Here is a 10,837-nt window from a genome sequence, read left to right as displayed (position 1 = left end):
GCAAATACCCATGTTCTCACTTTCTCAAACATAAAAAAAAGAGACAAAACAGAATTACACCAAATATTCATAGAGATAAAAGAAAAAATATCCCAGCAACATCAGGTGCAAGATGAAAGTTAATGATAACTTTAATCACTGAGAACAAAAGAGTTTTTAATGCTTATCTGTGGGCTGGCACATGTGATCCACTTGACTGTGGCCTTGATCCTGAATTCCTCACTATGTAAAGTAAGATTACCATGACTTAAACTCATTTTCATGTCAGTCTGTAGAGCACAGCAGTAAATCATTCTTGGAGGCAAAAATAAAATAATTAAAGCTGCTCCAAAGCAACAAATCTGAAGATGTGATTTCAGTGTTTCCTCAATGTTCACCCATCCTGCATAGTTTCTACCAGGTGTTTCTGAGCAGCTCATATATTTGGCATGATAATTACCTGAGCCACACTGGACACCTTAAAGCAACAAAATGACATATAGCAAATATATATGAGGAGAAATCTGCCTTTTTAGGGCTATGTACAGCATGGCTCTTATTGCGAAGCCCAGCCGGCACATTATCCACTGCAGCTGAAGTGATGATTGGTCCATCAGAGTCCACCTTACATCAGCTTTCACCACCGAGCCATAAGTGTTTATTTTTCTGTTATTTTTCGCTCGACTTTCACACACATATTACTTTTCATGTTGATGAACGGGAGTTAAGTCTGCCCTCAGGAGCTCTTCGGGGCTGATGCGGTAATGCGTGTTGCCGTTTGTGAGCCCATTGTTTGACACTGCACTGTCAGCTGATCACGCAGGCTTAGTCAGTGGAATTGTCAAGTAATGAAGAAATTTCATACTGACTGTTTTTCTCTATGAAGGCACTTATTTTGCTCATATTTGGGTAGGAGCAAAATACATTCCACCCATTCTTGGACTCATGCGCTCGCATTTAACAAATGATTTTGCAGGCAGCCAGTAGACATGCATGTAAAGACTGTTGTTTGACACCATAATGGCGATTCTTCCCAAATTTATAATATAATTCAATAGGCTGTTGCTGCAGCTTCATAGAAATACTCTGTGAAGGAGGGCTGTTTTACTTCAAGTGATTTCAATTATGATGCCAACATGAGGTTAAATGAGGTTACTAATATGACGCTGTTGGATTGTTATTTCCATAACAACACATCTTACCAACATTTTTTTTTTTCCATTAAGCAATACATTACCATGGAATGTCTAACACGTGAAGTGCAATTTCATTTTACTGTTCAAAACAATGTTTATGAGCATTCAGGGGAACGCAGACAAGGGATTATTTGAGGTGTGTCCATTTAAGAGGATTTTAACGAGTATAATTTTAGAGTGGGTTACAAGGCTAATTATCTAAAAGTAAACATAACATGCCTTTCCATCTATCTTGGATATTTTTTTTTCCTTTTTCTTGAAATGTGGCAGCTTTTCTCTTTGTTCAGCACTCCGAGCAAATTGCCTGGCCTTTTTTTGTTTTATCTGCACTTCACTCGTGTTTGTGTGCTACCTGTTTGAAGTGAATATGTGTGACATTTGGGGCATGGCACAGTGTGAACAGACAGGCCATCATTGGGACGGGGCTGTCGGCTGTTTGTTTAATGCCCTGCCTACTGTGAAAGTCTCCCTGAAACAGGCGCAGTAAATATCCCCATTGATCCAGAGGCAGGGGGCCCTACGATGATGTAGTGGCGAAGAGCCACAGGAGTAAATCTAACCGACAGTAATCCAATCCCATTCTCAAGGCTCTGGGATCTGAGATAGGTGCTTTAAATCCAAAAGTATGCCTTTTTTGCACAATTTCTCCGCCTTTGTTGGTGCTCCTCTTCTTGTGTGTTTTTTACCTCCATGTCTCAGCTCTTGAGTCAATCCATAGCTTGCCGGAGTGCTTCGCTTGCTTTCCTTTATATTTGTTTAAAATCAAAGCCTTATAATGAGCTTCTTGCTTATTCCTCAGTAACTCCCATGCTTACTTTTGCCTGTCTAAGGCATGTGCACATCCACCTGAAGTACAAACTCCAAAGTTAAGAGAGTGTGAAAGGTGTGTGCGAGTGTTTGCATGTGTGTGTGTGTGTGATAACGCTCCTCAGGTAATCGTGTTCTCAGCGGATAGCAGAGGGATACACTGGAAACTCTGAAACCCCATTAGGCTGGAATTTCCCTTTGATGGCCAAAAGCTGCCTACCTAGCGCTTGACTGGTTGCTTGGCTGCTCCAGCAAGTGTTAGTTTTCATGCAGGCTCTCAAGATGACAAAGTTACGCACTCCAGATCCCCTGGAATAGGATTGTGTGGTTTACAAATTCAAATTCTTTCCTGTATGGATTGTTGAGAGTTGCTGAAGCGTGGCGCACTATAGCCCCGGTGAGCATTTCAGAACATTAACAGTTTGGTGCAGAGAGGGATCAACAGTTGGGTATTGCTCACCAAAGAAGATGCCTGTGGTTACTAGTTCACATCAGAATTCTTTTTAATGCACTCTACTGGAAGAATCCAACAGTAGTCGGTGGTTATTATAACCTACATTTAACGCCACTCGTCACATAGAGAGTGAGAAGGATATAGAAAGTTGGGGGGAAACATCACTATTAATTTAACTCACAAAACCACAGTTCTAATGGACACTAGTGCTGTGACAGTTTCAACATTCATGTACATCTGAGATGGAAATGAAACAGTTTTGTGTGCCTTTGTGTGTGTGTAAATGTGTGTATTTTAGTACAACTTTCAGCTAACTGCTCCATGTCTTTGAGGAATGTGAGCCGAGACTTGACTTTTGCTCACTTCTCATAATACTTTTAAGTTGATACACCTAGTAGGCCTCTATACTAACAAAGAGGCACTGTATATCCATCTCTGAAACTCTAAGTGGCTGGTCAGAGGCAGGTTGAAGGACACTCCTGTTGCCATGTCGCCGAGGTCTAGTCGAGGGTGGGGGTGTTTTTTGCAGTCGGGGCACCTTTAAAAAAGCTTGGAGAAAAGGTGGGGGTGTTTTGGAAAATCAATGAATGCGTGGAACATAGTGGTGGTCCACCTGAAAGGGAACACGTCATCAATTAAACAAACTTGGCGAACAGGGCCAATTCATCAGAGAGCGGCGTGGATCAGCTATTGGGTTCAGCTTCGACGTGACAAATGCCGGACCTCCTCTGTGTGCCCAAGGTTGCCGATCGATAGAGATCATCATTGTGATGTGGCCTTTTATCTCACAACCTGCTCCCTCAAGCCTTATATTATTCTATTCCCAACACAGGGATCTCAAAGGAGGAGGGGTGAGAAGGGCACGAGCCTGATTGTATCTTTTATTCTCAGAACGTATGGGCGTCATTTGTTCGGATTGTTTTCATAGCGTTTGATGATCACCCCTGTCCTAAAGCAGCAAAGTTTTGATGGTTCTTATTAGGTTTACCTGCTGTGGCAGTTTGTTTCGTCTTGGGATTATTCCTCGGCAGATGAATATCACTCTGGTTAACATGTCGTTGCTCGCTGAGGGATTGAGTCCTCTCAACATAAGCCTGCTCCCCCTCAGCGGCACTTATTCAAATGTGTCAAATCCGGCTGAGAGGAAAGCCTCCTGGGTTGCTATTGATCCGCACCATTATGGAATTCCATGCCAATAAACTGTCATGACTTACTGTAACAGTCCAATGATTAGGCTCCACTTCAGTCACATGACCGTGGAGAGCTTCCTCATTATCAGAGGCCATTATGAGAAAATGGAGTTTTGCAATTGAGTTATGCAATGGTAAATATTGACTTATTTCAGCTTTAATCGGCTGGTTTAACTGTGTTATTGGTGTATGGGCCTATAGGGTTGCCAGTAATTGCAGTGTTGTTATGTACATCGTGATCCACTCTTTTGACTTTTTTTCCCCCCAAGCCTCCGTCTTTTCGTGAAGCCATGTCAAACATGCACCAACTTTGATATAATGTCTAATTTCCGAAATACAGAAAACAGAGCATGTTGAGACAGATTTGAATATAGGCTACAATGTGTCCTCAGCAGGCCTGATTGAGGCTGTGATCGCATATATGTGCAGCGGGTTCCAGTAACTTTTTCCATATGAGAGAAATGGAAAGTGACTGCAAGGTGCACAACTGAAGGTCCATCGACCTCCCAAAACAAGTACTGTTTTTTGGCAGGGCAGATCAGTTTCACATTTTACAAAAGCAACAACTGACATGGACTGCTTTTTTTCTGGCAGTTTTCTCAGTCCAACCAGCCATGCTGAATATGTAGACAGAAAGCAACCAAAAAACATGAAGAAAATGTTGGCGGCGAGTGGAAATTAAGCATTTACATATTCTTACATATGCCTGACATATTCTCTGCTGCATGGGTCTTAGCATGTGTTGCGGCACAGGTTAGGGTTAGGGTTAGGGTTACAAAAGCAATGCAGAGTTCCTCTGAAATGAAGAAAAGAATTGGTAAATATAGTAACTCGCCCAGTGGCAGATCCTCCCATAGGCGGCTGCCTAGGGCATCATCTAGAAGGGGGCGCTGACCCCCATCACAACATTGGTATCGGGGTCCTGCGACACCAACTGCAGATGCAGGAGGATACCTAACGCGTAATATATAGACGTGAAAGGCCACTGACTACTCTGTGATATGTGATGACTTGGGAAGAGAACTTGTTGGATCATCACAGTCAGAACATGCTAGAGCATTGATGGGTATTGTGGGTACTAGTGAATGTGGATGGCATCAAAGTAAGAGAAAATGAAAACTCCAAAATCCATCCAGGGCATGTACAAAATAAAAGAATACAAAATTTGCAATATCTATATATATATAGATAGATAGATAGATAGATAGATAGATATGCAAAAATGTAGCAAAAAGATATTATGGACATCAGTCAGCCATAAACTTGCAGTTTCACTCTATATATGCTCATTTCCAACATATCCTACAGTCTAACTTTGTCAAATCTGTTCAGCTCCTTGCAAGTGCTGAAACTTTACACCTGGGCTGTAGTGTAAAATATGCATGCGGACACTATCGGTTACATGCTTCTAGCCTGCTCCAGCTGGGAGAAATTGAGGATATTACAACTCACTCTGTGTTTCACCAGCCAGCCCCAGTTTCCCAACACTGATTTGAACCAGTCTCTGCTATCTGCTCTTCATTAGATGAGATGTCAGCTCCTGCTAGTAGCTGCAGGAACGAATAAAGGCAGGGCTTGCAAAACTACTCCAGCAGTAGCACTTGACAAATATGGCAGAGTGGGTTCATGTTGTGTTTGCACTGAAATCAAATGCTAACATTTGCAGCTTAACATGCAGCTGTTATTATTTTAACAACTCAGTTTAATGCTAATCTCTGGATTCACATTTGAGAGATTTCATCACCACATGTTGAATTTTCAGATGTTTGCTTAACATTTTTCACAGTTTTGATACATGTCAGTGTCTTTTTGACCATTTTCTGGTGTAACCGTATTACTGGGAGTTGAACAAAAGTAATACAATGCTATTACAGATTATAAGAGTAAATAGAGAGTGTTATGTCCCTCATTTCAAATGTGACGGCCATACACTTTGGGTAATGGGTAGTGTTGCATCCTTTTTTCCTCTGTAAAAAAAAAATCTATTGGCCCTGGTTGTGGCTGCTTTAAGCAATAGAGAACTATACAGGAGAATGAATGATGTGCCACACTGAAGTCACACTGGGCCTTGAAATACATTACAGTGTGCATTAAAATATAAGAAGCCCAGCCTCAGCAGATCCCACAACACCCTCTTGACTCACTGTTTTTGATGCAGCCAGATTGTGAACAGCACTTGCTGATGTATGGAATTTGAAGAGTTCAGAGTTGTCACTGTCAGTGATTGACATGATGAGAGGATCAATGTAAAAGCCTTCCTGCCAAGCAATAATCCATCCAAACTGATCACGCTTAAAATTGCCTGGGGGTATTGATTACATGTGCAGGCCCAGAAAACACCGTAAGCACTGTGCAATAACAATCAAGTTGGCTAAGGAGGCAGATTTTTTCCCCTTTTTCCTCTTTGGCATTGCTCATTCTATTCATTTCATATACACTGTGCATTACAGGATTTTCACTCAGACAACTCCGGTTAGTTGGTTGCTTTGCCCAGTTTGTGAGAGGCTGTCTCAGAAACCTTATGTGTATCCATGCTAACACTTTAGCATGCAGCAAGACAAGTAACTGCAAGCAACTAACAGTTTCAGCTCTATGAAGAGTTGCAACTGTTTTTGTCGCAGTCATTTCAAAAATGAAATCTTTTACCTCAGAGACAGGCATTTCAAATTAAATCAACAATGCACGAGCAAGCAAAACTGAACGCAGACCTATATTTGAAATTTTAGTCGAGAAAGTTAAAGTAGTACACTCTTCGACATAAAAAGTTATAAATGCCAATTTACATGAAAAGAGTAACAGTTAGAAAATGGATGGATGAAACATCAAAGGAATACTCCACCTTCAAATGACCACTTGTAGCCTATATGAACAACTCACCTTGTGTTACGTTAAATTAAACTTTTTTCTCTCGCATGCCTCCAGTGAACAAAGAATTTTTGGTGAAATGAAGTCATTGGCAACCATTTTTAACAACAGCAAAACTATATCAAAACACCTGTTTACAAACTCGTGCAGTATAATCCAAGTCTCATTTACTCAGTACTTCTTAAACAGACAGCCTTTTCTGACGGGGGACTGAACTAAAGTGAAATATATCTATGCTCTCTTCAAAGCCAGACTCCATTGGCAAAAACAATAATTTTACCTTGCTGAACATGGGAGTGGCTGGTCTACCACTGCCTGGATTGGTAGTTTGTTTGTGTTAATATGTGACTTTGGTGAATCCAAACTAACCCTTTAAAACAAGAAAGTCACAAAATAACCCAAATGAAATAACAGATTCAAGGAAAACAAAGTTTACTTCATGAGTTCAACTCAATACGTGGTGAGTAATTGATATCAAAATGGTTATTTAGGGACTAAAGTATTCCTTTAAACAAAACAATGACGACTTTAAAATTCATGTAAATTAATATTATAAAGACAATGGAACATATTAATAAAGAATATGTGTTAACACTATCAAATCCAGTGTACAAAAAATAAATGTTATCCGTTACCTATTTCTCATTTACCTTCACTAAAACTGCTAAACTTACTGAATGCTAAAGAGTTAGCATGCATGGGACGGGCTGTCTTCAAGAGGTTGATTTTAGTACCTCTTACCAGATACTGGATGAATGCCATATGTTCTAAATTAGTCATTTAAGTCTACTGGGAAATAACTTCTCCTTCATTCTCTTTGTGAGAGACCCACATGCGACAGGTAGCAGACCTGGGAATGATTGTAGCTATTGGGCATCATATACCAACCAAATACACTGACTATTCTCACCATAGTCTAAGTACATAAAAGGTGATGCAAAGAGATATGGTGTGGCAGCAGGTTGCCACCTTAGGAGCCTGCAATACAGTATGTAGGACAAAGCTGTCCATGATCACCGTAGACCATTGCATTACACCTTATCATTTCCTCTGGAGCTGAAACTCAAACTGAGACTCATCAATAATGCACCTATGATCTCCCATTCAGAAGATCTCAATGGCAGATCAAGCTACTGTAGTATCTCCTCTCCGCTCTCCGCCTTCCCGCAGACTTTCTTCAAAGCAATGTCCATATATGTAAATTCACTTTACTGACCACAATCTCCACACTAATGACTTCAAATGTCCAGGACCCTCATTTGGGAGTTTAGTTTTCTGCATAGATTTTCCCATTAGTCCAGTGCCTAAGATTCATTCTGTCTTTTTATTAAAACCCCAACAAATGGATGTCTCCATAATGAGTTTTTTTCCCTCTGTTGGCCACAGCAATATAACGTCAACCCTTGTCTCTGGACAAAATGATATCCCTGACTATATTGGGTGAGAGATGCTCCTCTATTCAGCTCTCTTACTCTCTAACTGAATTATTAAATACGCAGAATCTGGTTAAGCAGTGTACATTTTCCTAAAGGTCAGAAAGTTCATTAACTATGGACTGCCATTGATTGTATCCGTGAGTAGTTCTCTTCTTGGTGTAGGTTTTCGAACCTGGTTATTGAGTATATACAACTGCTACAATAGGACTGCCATTCTATCGCTACAGATTTGAAACTCCATCCTGTCACTTGGCATAAATGTCGGCTAATATACTGTAGATATTTTTTTATCAGTAAAATCTGGTTTTATCACTGACACTTTGATTTTAGAAGTATTAAAGGTAACAGTTGAAAAGGTTGTCCTTTTCCCCCCCGAGTCCATCAGAGCCAGGTTTCTGAATCCACTGCACTTATGCTGGCTAGAAAACATTTCAGCGTAAAAGGCCATATGCTTTTTTCCTCCCCGAGCTGTATCTTTAAACAGAAAAATCCATAATGACTATGACAGCCGCAGTATCTGTTTCACAACAGTCCGCTCATGTCAATCAGCATGATGCCGATAAAGATCTGTATTTTGATTGAACGTGTGCAAAACTACTCATACTTTACACAAGCGACTTTGATGTTAAACCATTTGAAATCATATCAGATGCTGCGCGGCGAAAGGGCGACCCAATCAGCAGAGATGATTTCATAAAGAGGGGCTCTTGGGTTTCAGCGTCATAAATAACTCATGGTAATCCCATATTTCTCTGACTTCTCTCATTTGAGCTTGGGATGGAAAGAGGGCAGTTGTGACAAACATTGTTAGCGCGGCTGCCAAGCCATTCTAACCTGGCTTTATGTGTCTTGGCTGCTCTGGTTTCTCTGCGCAAGGACCTATGAGGTGATGTCCCAATTTATCCATATCCTTACCTTTTTTAAGGCATTACGTACGCTGCTTATAGAAAAAAATAGAATAAAACTTTTAGCTTTAAGATCTTAAATGTAATCATTAGAATGTGTAATGCCCTTTAAAGTAAATGAGGCACACTTATTCAGAAGGGAAAACATGAATTTTGTATAATCCTGTTGCTTAATGTTGCTGTTTTTTCTGTTTTAACAATGATAATAATGATATAAATGTGTGAGGACGTGTATGTGTGTACACGTGCCGCTCTGTAAGGATTTTTTGAAATGGCTCGATTCATAAGTCCTGGGTACCCCTGCTGAGACCTCTTCCTACACGTGCAATTTTCCGAAAGCCAGCCACTCACCAAGCAATAATTATGCTGAAGTTTTCAATTACACTCCTTCCATTTCATTAACAAAAAATGTTTGGCTATTGTATAATTAGATATATGAGCTTACCACCTACATTTAACATAGCCACTACACAGCAGCTTGATGGAAAACAGAGAGGGATTTTAACATGTGTGCATTTACGGCGGTTTAGTAGTCTACTATAAAGTGAAATCAGCTAGACGTTATGCAGCAGGCTTCCCCCCCTTATTTTTTTTTTCCATCACTTGCAAAGGTCCTCTAATCTACAAGACGTATACAGACCTATAATTGAGTGTCATGAGATGTTTGATGGTGTATGGGAGGTTTTGTTAACATGCAAAGTACACATGTACACTGGCTACGTGTTATCAGTTGTCGGTGCCTATAAATTTATACGTTACGAGACCAGACATCTGAACCATGTGTGCCAGTGAGAGATTATTAGTTACCTTAGCCTCTGGTGTTAAATTAAAGTAGGAGAAAAAATGTAACATCATCCCAAGGGAGTGTTTATTTTCCATTAAACCATTTTATAGAATGTTTTACACTTAAACTCTGTCTCCCCTCTCTCCTCACCGCAAAGTGTAACCCGTAGATGATATTATATAAAAAATCAAACTGTCCATCATCGTGGCTATCTTGCCATCTTAAGTGGCTGTACCCTGTTACCACACAGGCTTGAGTTTCAGGGCAATGCAATCCAATACAAGCCACAGAAACTCTCCTCAGTCCTGTCATTTTGTCTGTTCCCTTTCACATCCCTCGCAACAGGTTTCCACTGGAGGCCAAGATTGTTCTCAGTCAAGAGGTATGTGTTGCTGCTCTACCTACATTAGCAGAAAAACCGCAGACTGAAAGTAATCTTTAACTTGATGTCTACAGCAGGTATTCCAAAGGCTGGCTGCTGCATGATGGGCAATTCCAACTGAATTCAGGGGTTTCTAAATTGTATATTACCACTAAGTTATCGTTCATTTGAGACGTGGCTGACCTAGTTGCTTGACACCAGTGCATCGCTGATGGACAGCAACGCCTCTAGGTGTGTCTGTGATGTCAAAAACCTGACTGAGACCATGCTGGAGACAAAAAACAAAGAAGAAGAAGAAAGAAACGGAGGAGGGAAGAGCGATCTGATGACGCAGAGATAAAGTCAGCAGGGGACAGAGTTTTAATGAGCCTGGATGTTCAGTTCAGCTGGGCTGTAAAGTGATCCCAGCCTGATATTCCCCGGCCCTGTGACAGAATTATTAAAAGCTCATCCTCTTAATGCAGCATCCACAGTGTCACCTTTCACAGGTCCTCAGAGACACTTGCCCAATAGGACTGCCTTTTTTTTTTCCACAGGTAAATTGGCATAGAAGAGACGAACACCCAATCCAACATCACCAACTGCGACTGGCGACGGTAAATTGAACCCTCTCACCACAACTTGGAACATGACTCGCTTTCAGCCACACTTAATGCTCTTTTCTATCTGTCAAAGTTAGACATAAGTATTATGTATATGAGCCCTAATTCCCTGTCATTAGTGATACTAACTGCATTATGGTGGTCATCAGTTGCAAAAATGATCTCAAAGTGGTGTCCATTTTTAAGGCAATTTTGATACTAAATGGATTTTGCCTCTTTGTGCATAGGAGCAAGTCC

This window comes from Epinephelus moara, chromosome 6 (genome assembly GCF_006386435.1).
Source record: "Epinephelus moara isolate mb chromosome 6, YSFRI_EMoa_1.0, whole genome shotgun sequence".
NCBI lineage: Eukaryota > Metazoa > Chordata > Actinopteri > Perciformes > Serranidae > Epinephelus > Epinephelus moara.
Note: the sequence above shows the minus strand (reverse complement) of the source record.